We start from the raw sequence: 14,452 nt of genomic DNA on the forward strand, positions 1-14,452 counted from the left end.
CCCCACCCCTGCCCCCCAAACCAGCACTGACCCTGGGACACCAGTGCAGACCCCAGGCTCCCTCCCAGCTGTTGCTGTGCTCATGCTTGCTCCCACTCCCCCCCTGCCTGCCCACTGGCACCACCTGGCTCCTAGCTGCATGGCTGGACTACAGCAGCATGGGGCCACACTGGTACCCCAGGGCCAGAATTGGGAGGGAGGGGGGTGTGTGTATCTTCTTAGGGTGAGTCCCACACACACAACCTGAAGAAAATGCCCCAGTTTTTTTTCTTGTTTTTTTCTTTAAAAATACATTCCTTTCCTTTTCCCCAACCCTTTCTGACTCTTTCTCTGCCCTCTCTATCCCTTATAATTAGTTATAGGTAGTCATAGGTAAGCTAAGTTCTTGTATACTATTATTGTAATAAGCCCCTTTTTATATTGTAAATAGTGTTCTGTTATTTTTGTATTGATTTTTACTGTTTTATATTGTATTCCTGCTATGTTTGTATTGGTTTTTACGGTTTTATATTAATATTGTATGATTTAGGCCTGTTTCTGTAAGGTTAGCCAAAGTAATGTCAAGTCTCCATCTTGTAGTGTCAAGTCTCCATTTTGTGTCCCCTGCCCAGGCATACCCTATTGTAATTGTGTTGCAACTGTGACTCATAATTACCACTCCCAAGTACATTGATTTCTGGATGAATATGAGTGAATGAGAGTTCTTGAGACATAATGGTAGCAGGCCTAAAAATAGCTCCTGCTGAATGACCGAACAATCAACTTAATGACCAGACCACCTCCTTGCATTGACTCTCCCTGAAACCACAGACCTACTCCCAGGACCAGAGACAAAACCCAATATTTGAAAGATAAGGACACTCCAAGAAACCAGCAACATGGAAACAAAGAACAGAATAGAAACCAGCAACTCCACCATTGTATCCCACTGGACAATGAGGACACCTGGAACTGCATGACCTCATCTGAACAGGACTGGCCCTTGTCTGGGCATGTCCTTTCCCTTGGAGTCACAGGTAGCCCACCATTATAAAAGGGGTGGTAGAGTATGACCTCCTTGGGACGCCCTCTCCATCTGGATCAGCACTATGCCACGCCACCTGTCCACCCAGAGGCCCTGCTGTCAACCCCCTCTGAACAACACGTTGCTGGAGAAAACCCCAACTGGCCATCAAGGATCAACTCTCAGACTGGGATAGGTAGCTATCACCCACATCTTTCCTCCACGCAAAGAACCTGAGTTCTATTTCTATCCACCTTGACTCCAATTCCTCTACTAAGCCTTTTTCCTCTTGCTGCCATTGTGTGAGTGCATGTGGAAGTTTGTGTGAGAGTGTGTGTGAGAACTAATAACTTCACGGTCTGTATAGTGTGTTGCCTGTCTAATAAAACTGGTATTTACGGACCCCAAGCCGGTCTTTGTCTTGCTGCAGGCTCCCCACTTAATCCCCACTCTCTTTTTGTCCCTGCCTCTCGCCCAACCTCATGTCTAACTCCTGTCCTCTGTCCCTCTGCTCCCTGTCCCGGCTCTCCACCACCTTTGACCCCCATCCCAGCTCTTCCTCTACATCCCAGCTTCTCTGCCATGTTCCTGCTCCCCTGGCTCACCACTGCTCCATCACCTCCACCTCTCCTGACCTCCCGGCTTCTCTGCTGGCTTCTTGCTCCCCCAGCTCACCACTGCTTCACCACCTCAACCTCCCAGCTTTCAGCTTTCTTTCCCCGGCTCTTATCTGCCTCCACCTCCCAGCTCTCTACCCTGGCTTTCCCCGCCGCCTCTCCAGATTCTCTGCCAGCTCTTCCCCCTCCAGCTTCCTACCTCCATCCTCACTGCTGCCACTCTCCCAGCTCCGCGGCCAGCTCTCCCAATCCCATCTCCAGCTCCTCCTCCGTGTGGGGCCCCAAGTGCTCCCTAGTCACCAAGTACCCCAATTACCCCCAAGTAACACGCAGCTACTGAAGTGTGTGTTTGTGTGTATGTGTAGACTCATAGTGTTGTATATGCAGTTTGTGTGTGTGTGTATACTTTTGTGTCATGCCCTCCTGCCTAACAGTGAGATATTGAGATCCTGAGCATTGATCTGATGCATGTCAAGTCAACAAACCCACCATACACATATACCCACACTCCCTTCTCACACTGTCATACACAAAGACCCCACAATATACAAGAGTAAGACTTCATTTTAAGCTATTGTGCAATCACCTGTGTACACTAAACAAACATGTAAATCAAAACTAAAATATTTTTTGAAATTTGAAATCAAATTAATGAATATTGTAGAGGTTTGATATTTAGAACATAATGTGGCATTTTTCTGGTTCTGAGATGGCAAAACCCCTTGCTGAAAGGAGTACTTCCAGGGGCAAGGGGAGGGACTTCTGGTCGCAAAGGTTGGGGCTTAGGGAGCAGGACTTCTGGTTACAAGCTGGCAACAGGGGGCAGGGCATCTGTCAAGGGGTGGGGATACCCATACAGCCCTCAACAGCTTGCCTAAACTTGGTAAATGGCCCTCTGCCCAAAATAACTGCCCACTCCTGGTGTAGCTCCATCCTCTTTCAAATCACCCTTCAGGTAGTTGAAGGCTGCTATTAAATCCTCTCTCAGTCTTCTCTTCTCCAGACTAAGCCAGCCCAGTTCCCTCAGCCTCTCCTCATAAGTCATGTGCCCAAGCCCCCAAACCAGTTTTGCTGTCCTCTGTGGGACTCTCTCCAGTTTGTCCACATCCTTTCTGTAGTGGGGGCCCCAAGACTAAACACAGTACTTCAGATGTGGCCTCACCAGCACTGGATAGAGGGTAACAATCACTTCCCTTGACCGGCTACCAACACTCCTACCAATGCAGTCCAGTATTTCATTAGCCTTCTTGGCAACAAGGGCACACTCATATTCAGCTTCTTGTCCGCTGGCTCATATTCAGCTTCTTGTCCACTGTAACCTCCAGTTCCTTTTCTGCAGAGCTGCTACCTAGCTAGTCAGAGCTCACCTTGTACTCGTACATGAGATTGTTCCATCCTAAGTGTAAGACTTTTCACTTGTCCTTACTGAACCTCGTGACATTTATTTTGGTCCAATCCTCCAAGCCTGGTAATACATTGGTGAAAACTACTCCCACCGGTAGCCCTTATGAGACCTTATGTCTGCATGTGCTTGAGAGCAGCCATGGGTGAGGGTTTCACCATTATACGTCTGGATTTGGGCTGAGCATTTAGGAACAAGTAGATTCAATATGATCATGGCCATCCCAGTGAAAGCAAGCTACTCCTACAGTATAGACAGGCCTTTATTGGAACTAGGTATTGAAATCAATGGGCATTAGAAGTCTGAATACCGTAGTATCTGGAGTTCCCACTGCTTAAAAAAGGATAGGTAGAAAAGACTACCTCTTTTTATTTTCCAAGGGATTGATTTCATGCTAAATTGTATGCTAAACACGGAGACCATGAAAGAGTTTAAAAACAAGACAACTTCTATAAATGCTTCATGGAGGGTGCTAGAAAGATTAAACCACCTATCACATGGCCCCATCCATTCCAGGATTCTAAGCTCCACAAGGTGGACAATTGTGGCCATGGTGGGCAGTGTTTGTAGTTCTGCATAAATCTTGTCATGGACCCTTGGTGGAAAGAAAGAGGGAACCTACATCTGGCTGAGGCTACTGTTAAAGCCCACAGGAAACGACCTCAGGAGGTCATCTAGGCCAATCCCCTGAGCTAAACCAACTCAAAACAAGGTTAAGCGTTCATTTAACCAATTCTCAAAACACCTTGGGAACATCCTTCTTACCCCCAGGCACAATGCCTGAAACACTAATAAGACCCTTTAATTTACTACAGATGAAGCAGGGGTCAAGGACCTTGTTAAGGTCCTGAAACTGCAAGGACATGAAGCTGTTTGTTAAAATAAACTCCAGAGCCCCAAGGAAGAGAGAACCACCCTCCTATCCCCACCACCACCCCTTCTTCCCCAACAAGTACAGAGAAAGGCAAAACCATCTGTAGGATGCCTACATGTGCCAGAACAGTGCCACTTCTTTTATGGGCCTCTTCCCACTAACATTCCTCATTTCTTCAGTGACTCCTTTGTAATCTTGCCTGGCATGCCTTGATGTAATGAATTGATTTGGAGGAGGACAAAGAGGGCTTTGGGTAGTGGACGCTTATCTGGTCCACCCCTCACCTAGCCTCATCCCACTTTTACTCTGGCTCCCGCTGGCCGTCCTGCTCACCATACTACCCTGCCGCAATGACTGCTGGCTGGCCCAGTTCAGTCTTGGCCCTGCTGGACCCCTGCGTGGCATGGCCACCATAGCATAGTTATAAATTTAAAGGTCTCTCAGTCTGTAGCAGGCTTTGCTCCTCATGGGCTTTGTACTTATCCCGAGACTCTATCTTTTGTTCTCATAATACACTGAGTCTGAGATTTGGGATGTCCCCAGGCACTCCTTTTCAGTGGTCTCCACATCCCCTGCAGCCATGACCAGTCCACCAGATGAACAAAAACCACAAAACAAAAGCACCTGCCCTGGCTCAATCCTGGGTTAGTCTCACCCTGTAACAGTATTTGCAATAAACAGAAAAGGATTTGGAGTACTTATCTCACTCCCCATATGGACTCTCAGCTGCCGGCCATTCTGAATCCTTCCTTCATAGCCCTGGTTTGGTCCCTGGGCTCTTCCATCAGGAGCTCTGCCTCCTGCAGTATCCACAGCTGTACTGCTTCTTGGGCTCAAGGCTTGGGCTTATAAAGTGCTTTCCAAGTCACCTCTGCCTCCAGTCCATCAGGCACTGCCTGCACCTGGGCTCAACAGCCATCTTGTCTCAGGCTTCTTTGCCTGTTTGGCTCCAGAAGAACAAAGAATGTGCGAGTAAAAGAAAGAACAAAGGTTGGGGGGAAGCAAAAAGGAAAGCAATAAGGAATGGGGATGAACTGAAAGGGGAAGAGAAGGCCAGATACCCTAAGACCCTTTCCCTCTCTACTAATAGGGGAGGGGCCCTGTTACACCCTGCTACTGTCCACGGTCTGATGGAGGAGGTGGGAGGTGGTGTAAAACTTCCTGATTCCAAATGTGGTGGTTGGCTTGATCCCAAGCAGAGAAGCAAGACCCTGTAGCCCTCTGGGTTTTTTAAGTCCCAGCAGAAGCATCAGTATACCCCAGTCAAAACTCCCAAACTTGGCTGTGGCCAACCATACTTCTGAGCGAGATGAAAAAACACCTTGGCACCTGCACCAACAGAAGGGTAGAAAGTTCTTTCTAGCACCAGATGGAGAACAGCAAAACCCAGAACCATAGTAACAAGACACTCCCAACTCTGCACGTTAACCTCAAGACTGCAAACACAACTCCCATATGTCACACATCCTGACTGGAGTGCTAAACTTGTTTTTTTTTATTTCCTATCCCCTCCATAAACTTCTCAGTTCCTTTAATCTTCTTTCATGACCAAGCTGGCTGCGGAGGTCTTCATTCTTCTACTGCTGAGCACAGACCTCTCCAAATTTTCACCTGCTCTGGACTACAGATCTCTTCTCATGGCTTTGGAGTGAGGCTCTGGAAAGGCTTGGGGATTGTGTCCACACATGTGCATGCATCTCTTGGCCTTTCCAACTGTTGCTCTTCACAGTATGGTTTAGGCATTTCTATGCCTAAATCATCCTTGACCAATGTTTAGCCAACTACCAATGAAGGGGGATTCAACAACTTCCCTAGGCAGTCTTACATTGCCTCCCTGCTCTAATAGCATGGTGAGAGGGAGACAGCGACATATGCAGCCGTATTATAGGTTTAATCTGGCTCCCTTCAGTGACTGTCTAACCTTTATTATATTGTCCCTCATACAGCCTGTCTAGTAGGTGTGGAGGCTTAGGGCCCTGTGATCTCTCCATATCTCCCTTTCTTTACAAAGAACAAGGATAGATTACAACATATTATAAATGATTAACAACAAACAATAACCCTTAAAACTATTTCAGCCACTGTGCCAACCAACCAGTATATACCTCAAAAACTATAGAATCAGATGGCTGAATTTGTCCTGATATCCAATCTAAACGTACGATGCTGCAATGTAAGGCTATTGGAATGTCCCTCCAAGGAAAGGAGAAAAGTTATTCTCCTTTTTCATTATAGTTGCTCTTAAAATATGGAAAGAATACTTTCATGTCTCCCCTTAATTATCTTTTCTTCAAGCTAAATATGCTTAATTCTCTTGGCCTCCCCTCATATGACTTGCTGCCTAAGCCTTTTTTCATTTTTGTCACCCACCTTTGAATCCTACTTAAGGTCTTCACACTATTATTAAAATGTGCAGGCCAGAATTGCACACAGTACTGTGGGAGAGGCCTCACCAGTGCCAAGTAGAGTTCTAGTCACTGTCACCTTCTATGTCTTACACTTGTTGATATAGCGCAAATCACATTTCCATTTGTTACAGCTGCATCACTGATCCTTCTCAGCAGTGTTGCCCATTAGCCAGTTATCTCCCATTCAATATTTGTGGTTTTGATTCTTCTTCTTCAGTGTAGCACCTTGCATTTGTTTGCATTGAATATCATGCTGCTGTCTCTAGCCCCTTTTTAGTCAAAATCTTTCTGAATGCTACTACTGTTTTCCAATGTGTTTGCAATCCCTCCTACTTTCACGGTATCTGCAGATTTGCTCAGGAAGCTCTCTTTTCTGGCATCCAATCATTAATAAACACATTAAACACTAGCAGAGCCAGAACAGACCCCCATGGGACTCCACTCAAAACCTCCAGTCATTCTGACATATTTGTAATTATGTTTTGCTTGCGGCTAGTGAGCCAGTTATCTATCCATCTTGCAGTAATTTTGTCTAGCCCACAGTTCTCCCTTTGGATTCTGTTCCCAAATGCATTAGCTATGGGGTTCTCAGACTGTGGGTCGTGACCCCCCTGGGGGCTCACAAGCAACTTAAAAAGGGGCCACAAACTTCCCAGGGGGTATGTGCAGCGATGCGGGGAAGCAGGATGCAGCAGCAGCACGGAGTGGTGAATGGCAGCGGTGGCTGCCACGTGACCTCCCAGTCCCCTGCTGCCACAATCTAGCACTTGGGGTCATGGTATCACAAAGTTTGAGAACCCCTGCATTAGCTTGTTCCCTCATGATAAGTCTTCTTACTCAAAACTCAACACGGAGACTAGAATTTTATCTTAATTTCGGCGTTTGAACATTTGAAGCCTATTATGCTCCTCCTCCATCCTCCTAGTACCTCCGCAATCATCTTTTCCTTGGCAGCCTGTCACCACTGTCTAAGTAGAAGAGAAGCTTCTGGGAGAGGGTGATCAGTCAGTCTTACATGCAATCATTCTGTATTACACAATTAACTGTATGCCTTGATCATTGCATTCAGTAAATAGCTTATTCTTTATTACAATTCTAAACAGTATATAACAAAAATAAGTGTGAAGAGCAAATACACTTAACTGTACTGCACTAGTGCTCAAAGTCCAAAGTAAGGATGGGGGCCCCACTGGGCTTAAGATGTCATAAATGACCTCTTAATGAGCATGATGAGGACATGAAAAGTAAACATGTTTAGCAACCTTTTATTTACAAAACGATAACTTTAGAAAGCATTTATGAAGTTTCCATCATAGGACAATTCTGAAATACTACATAACCACCCTGTTCCAGCAAGTCATCATCACTGTAGTTAGCTAAAACATGAGCATGTAAAGACATATTTGAAAAACAGTTTAAATTGTGTATATATACACACAGAGAGACACAAAATGTTTCAGCTAACAATATATATACACAGACTAAGCAAACTTAAATAGCATCAGTATGAATATTCACATTCCATAAAGGTAGCATGTGTGCAAAACTTGGAAGGACTAGAACTGATTTTTTTCAAGGAAAGATAAAATGCTGTAGAAAGCAGATGTGCTATGTTAACATGCGGAACAGTTTCCATAAGAATTCCCCATTTATGCACACTTAGAACTTTGCAAAGCTATCACCTTCTGACCTGAAAGTTTTTCATTGTTGTTCTTTACCCTAAAGGATTTTTTTCTGGCACAGTCATTTCAGTTGATAAAGCCTTACTGACATCAAGTCTTGCTTTTTTGTCCTAAATGAAAAACAATGACAAAAAACAATTCCCCTTTAAAGAACCCAAAACAAAAGCGAGTCAAACTAGAACTAGTCAAATTTTCATGTTAAAACATACAACCAATCATTCCCTTTTAGAATAAAAAGAAGAAGCACGTATAACATTTTCCCTTAAGAAACAAAAATGCCAGAAAGAACTAACTAAAGATCTAATTCGATGCTGAAAACTGTGGTATGGAAATAATTGCTTCCTTAAAACAGCACCACAGTAAACCAATAATAAGTCTGAAATGAAGCAAGCTTTAGACCAGGGCTGTCTGACATCTAAGTGGCCAGGGACCACCCACAAAACCCAGGGCTGGGCACCATGCAGGCCATACTCAGTCTACACACCCTGTGGCTGCTCCTCCCACCACTTCCCTGCATGCACACTGTCTTTTCCTCAGGACCTCTGCTGGCACACTACCCCTTTCCTTGGCAGCCAGAGGAGGGAGCCTGGAGATTCTAGTTGCTGTTGCAGGTGACTGGAACAGGAGCCTGGGGGGCCTCTACTTAACCCTTTGCAGGGTACATGCAGCCTTTGGGGCAGCAGTTGGACAATCCTGCTTTAGACCGTGACTGTGTGAACATATATAACTACTCACATATATAAAATAAGGGTTAAATGGAAAACTATGCCAACATTAAAAAAAGGAATTTATCCCATTTTAAAATCAAAGAACACAGGCACTATGCAAAATTTCTTGTTAAAAGAAAACTATCCTTTTCTTCACAAGGAAATCAGGATCAGAAAAAAGGGAAATTAATCTCATAATAACTAAAGTTGCCAAGTTTTATAGAAGTTTTGTTAACTTTTTAAAATTTTGGAGGAGATAACAAAAAGGAACAGATTGTTCTTTGCAAATGTTCTAATATGAAGTACGTAAAAAGGAAGCCAGTTTTTCTACCATGATCTTTTGTCTTTGTGAAATATTGTTGTGCTATAACCATTTCAGGTTTCATTCATTATTTTATCATTATTGTAATTTGTTTGTATCAGCTGTAAAAACACAATAAGCCTAGTTCATAGTCTGGAGAGGATATAGTTTGGGAGAGAAAGAAACAGATGGAAAGTAGAAAAGGGAACAATATAATATTTCAATACAAAAAGTATTTCATTGATAAAATATATAAGCTATTGTTGAGTACCTCAAACCCTTACCACAATCAGCCAGTACATCTGTTTATATCTCTTTATATGGCACAGTTGTATGTAGAATATATTTTATAAGAACCACTCAGACTGTGAACTACTACAGTTCACTTTTATTTATTTATTTATGTTTTCTACTACCTCTTTAGTTCCAGATTTCTTTGGGGGCTCTTGAAAATCTAATGTAATTCACTTTAAGTCTTCAGACCTCTTTTTTATTGTATATCCTTGACTTTTTGGTGGGTTCCTACAAAGATGAGGAATTAGAACCTCCACCAATTACATTATGAAATACTGTTCCAAACAATACTACAAGGTTTTTTCAGATTTAAACATTGAAAATGATTTGAATTACAATAAACATCTTTTAAAATGACAACCTGCATTAAATAATGCTGAATCAGCATAAGTTGCTTCTAGCACCACATCAGTGATCAGATTTCCTAGGCTCTGTTCTGATCTCCTGGCAGTTGTTATGCAACCATCTCATTTTATGTTGATTGGACAAAGCACTTAATCTAAACAGTGCTAAAAAGAAAAGCATTAACAATATACTTCGTCTGAAACACACTTCCTGCACATTTAAGAATTATGCCTTAGAACTGTTCCTAATGCTCAGCAGAAACAAATAAAAGCTGCAAAGACCTGAAAGAAGAATATATCCTCTCATCCTCAGTAAATGTGAATGGATGCATAAATTGTGTTTTTTTCTGGCAAGGGATACATAGCAATAAATCTAAATCCACCTGGCTCTCATTTCCATCCACCTACACTGATGATAAGTTTAACAATGCACATAGAGCTATAAAATGTGTTTCTCTTGAGTTTGACTAAGGGAAACTCCACTCTACTATTTCTTGTTATTATATTGTATACAGGCAGGTTGTGGATAATAAAGACAGTTAACAAGAGCAGCAATCAAGAAACTTGTTCTGAGATATTAAACGCTTTGTGGGACACAGTGCTGAACACCAGCCACCCATCTCATCAGGCAGATGATGACCACATATACTGCAGGTGATGAAAAGCCCATGAAAGGAAAGGTGAGTATGTACTGGGAAACACACAGAAGTGTTCTTGTGTAAAAGGTCTTTCTCCTACGAGTGAGCTGGTGGAAGAAGTGAGCTGACTGGCCCCTCACTACAGTCCCTAATTAATTCAAAGTTTTGCCTAGGGATTTGGAACTTCCTTATCATTGTACATGCTCGCTTTCCTCGTTCCTATAGTCATAACACTGAGCTGTGTTTTTAGGATGCAGTGAGTCTGAACAATCACCTGCTGTGGAAGTTAGGAAGGATTTTTCCCTGTTGCAATCAAAATATGCAAAGGCCTTTTTTATTTCCTTCCACCACACCTGAGAAACCCATTTAGGTTCTTAGATGTTGTTTGTGGTGGTTGTCCAAAGTGATAAAAGGCCAAAGGGCTAGGTCCCAAAAGTGAAGGAGATATGTGATTTTGCTACTGGACCTTTTGCTTATAAGACAAGGGGATGCCTGAATGCCACTAAAATCCTGGTAAATTAACAAAGTTGCAGCCTGACACTTCAATCCATCCCTGCATCTGTCTTCAGTCCCTGTTGTGTCCTGATCAGTTTGCTTCCAACTATTCTTTCAGATAAACCATGCTCAGCACCAATTCAGCTGCACTCATGTTGACACCCATTGTCAGCAAGGGGTACTTTCCTTCGGTTAGAAAAGGCCAGAGAAGCTAAAGATAGATCAGTAATCTTGCCATCAACTTTATATAGTCAACCTGAATTTCACAGTCTCAAATCCCACTACAATGTGTGCTCGTTTCCAGTATCCCCAGTGGATACAGACTATCTAATTAAAAATTTTCTTAGGAGGTTTAGAGTCCCTTCAGGATTGCAGAGTACAGTAGATGCACTACTTCTGCTTGGACTGAAGACTGCTTTGCAGGAAGCCACCTATAACTGTAAATGGTATCACTGCTGCATATCAAAGGAACAAGATGATTTGGCATGTTGTCAGAAATATTTTACTCTCATTGGAAATGTACTATAAAAGACTACTGTGATAACAAATTTAAGTGATTTTATATAAAGCTCTAGGGAGCCTAGGTGCTATAGTTATGCAGCTAATGAATAGTAATAGCTATACTAGTAGAAGAAGGGAAATTCTTAACTTAAGAAAAATGATTTTCAATTAAAGAATCCTCATTATCTATAAAATGGATGATTCTGTACATTTCTACATTCATTCACCTCCCCGTGTATGAGCACTACAACTGCCAAGTCAGTATTACATCATAGAAGAATTTGGTCCTCAATTTGAAGTTAATGAGCATTGTCAATTTTGGGACGTCTGAAATGAAACTAAGGGCTGAATTCTATTTTGGTTTTGGCACTTGTGTGGACTCATCTCTGAGTGTGCAAGCATGTACAGACCCACTGAGTATGCTCAGTAGGTCCACGGTCTGGCCAGGAAGGCATTCATCAAAGAGATCACCCATGTACATGTGTAAGGCTCTGCAGTTTGGAGGGGAGTGGGGATAGGGTCTGGTGTTTGGAAAGGAGGGGAGGAAGGGATCTGCTGCGATACACTGGTTAGGAAATGCCACTGTAGTGCTGGGATCTGGAGCTGGTTGTCCAGGACAGTGGGAAGTATAGGAGGAGGAGGTCAGCCAATGCCTCTTTCACCCAGTGCCCTAGCCCCCATAGGTCTGTGGCTCACCCAGAGTCTTGGCAGGGTGGGACCCACCACTGTTGTTGCCACCACTGTTGGTGCTCCCAGTGCCAGGCATCCCCCACATCTCCCCCACCCAGACCTTGCAAAACAGCTCCCCCTGGGCCTTGGAGATGTTCTGGAGCATGCAGGCTGGCCTGAGGACCTGGGAGATGTTGGCCTCGGTGACCTCAAGGCAGGGTGCCAGTGTCCCTTCAGGTGGCTGAGAGCATACTCCACCAGTATGTGGATCCAGCTCAGGCACCAGTTGAAGTGTGCCTGGTGAGGGTCCAGCTGGCCAGTGTAGGGCCATATGAGCCAGGGGTGGAGCGGGTAGGGGGGTTCCCTGATGAGAAAGGCAGGACCACTACTGCACCCAGCTGGAGGTCCAGCACCCCACCACAAAGCACCTGCTCTTCACCGGGGTTGTCAGGTTGGAGTTGCAGAAGACTTGGACATTGTGGGCACTGCATGCCCAGCTGGTGCTCACATTGGTGAAGGTACTGTGGCAGTCAATGACAGCCTGGAGCACAACAAAGTGAAAGCCCCAGCAGCTGTAGTAGCAGTGGTCACCATGGGGTGGGCAGGTGACAGAGATGTGGGTCCTGTCCAGGGTCGTGATGCACAGGGTAAAGCCTAGGGCACAGAACCCTGCCATCAGTTCCAGGGATTCATGCACCTCCTGGAGCACAGTGTGACCCAGCACATCCTGGAGGCCATTGCCTTCCTGGCAGTCGCCATGCCCATGCTGAAGAGGTGGCTGACATAGTGCAGGCTGGCAGGCCTGGCCACCTTGAGAAGGGCAAGCAGGGTGTCCATGGAGAAGGGCCAACACATGACGGTGGCCTGCCACTCCAGGAGTGGTTGGAACTGCTCAAGGAGCTCCGGGAAGGTGGCCTGGGTCATCCAAAATGACTCCAGCCACTGCTCATTGTCCCAGATGCTCTTGATTACATGCAGCCACCACTCCTGGCTAACCGGGTAGACTCATAGGCAGTGGAGCCAGAGGCCTAAGATCATGTGGACAATACTAGTGGTAGTGTCCAGGTGTGCACTGTCAGCATCCCTGCCAGGGTCTGGGCAGCAGCAGCAAGGAGGCAGGAAGCCTGGCATGCTATTGTGGCCATGCCACACTGGGGCCCAGAAGGGCCAAAACTGAACTGGGCCAGCTAGCAGTCATTGTGGCATGGTAGTATGGTGAGCAGGGTAGCCAACAGGAGCCCTGGGTGCAGGACATTGCTGCTGGGGCCTGGGGATGGAGCAGCCATGGTGTGGTGGGCACAGGCTCTGGCTACAGAGCCACTGTGTACTGGCACAGCACTCTGCAGGCTGCTCTGGGCCAGTCAGACAGCTGGCCAGGGGGCAAAGAATGGGGCTGGCTTTTAAAGATGGCTGCCAGCTGCAGGCAGCTGTGACCGGAGGCACCAGCTCCCCTTGGCTGCTGTGGGGGCTGGTGCAGGGCTGGAGAAGATGGGAGCATACTGCTGCCAGAATCAGGAAATCTGCTCCCAAATGACTGCACGTGTAGACACCTGCCCAGGGTGGATTAACTCCAGAGTAAATTACTATTGAGTAAACCCATCCTACAGTATTTGCATGTACAGACATGTCCACTCAGGCATGCACTATGCTACTGTTTAACTTTCCATTATAATTAACCTGAAGTCATTAAAATACAATGAGACAAATTCTTCTATGGCATAATCCCACTGAAGTCAGTGAAGGTACATCAAGGTGGACTTTGGCTCTCAGTCAGCTTCAATAGTAAAAAAATTTAATTCTCTTAACCATGTTTGCAACAATGTGTAAACTGTATTTGTAAAAGCAGAGTGATTCTACTGATTTCAATGTAAATACTTTGTAACCCAACTAAAAACTGTGGAATTAGTATGGATTTGCATCAATATAATGGAGATCAGAACTAGGCCCAGTGTTAACAGTCTGGTCACTTAAAAGCTTTATTATTTGCACTTTAAAAAATAAAAGATAATTAAGAAGATTATATCTACTTGCAACTGCTGAGTATAGCCATGGACCACTGATTATACTGAATGTACCAAAGCTTCTTCCATTTATTTTCGAGGAATTCTTAAAATAAGATCTACTTTTCACAATCTGAGTTCCATTCAACTGTTCAATTGCGTAAGCATGATCATGGCCATCTAGAACCAGGCCTTTTCCTTAGCTATTTTGTGTCAGACTGATATTATTAATCAATTTCATGTGTTTCCTAGCAATGATAAAGTTCTGCTCCCTCTGCTTTGAATTCTGCAGATATTTGATTAGCTAGTTTGGCATAGTCTATGTAGGTTAGATTTGATTTGTTAATAGGAGCCAAGTCGTCTTCCACTAACCCCTTTAAATCCGTTTTCGTATTATTCTATTTAATTACTTTTTTACTGCTCCATGGCCTACTGATTCAAAAGTAAATTAGTCAGTATACATTTCTGTGAGTTTGAACCACAAAAAAATTCATTTTTTCTATATGCTTTTCCAAAA

The sequence above is a fragment of the Crocodylus porosus genome, unplaced genomic scaffold (genome assembly GCF_001723895.1).
Source record: "Crocodylus porosus isolate Cpor-Errol unplaced genomic scaffold, CroPor_comp1, whole genome shotgun sequence".
NCBI classification, from domain to species: domain Eukaryota; kingdom Metazoa; phylum Chordata; order Crocodylia; family Crocodylidae; genus Crocodylus; species Crocodylus porosus.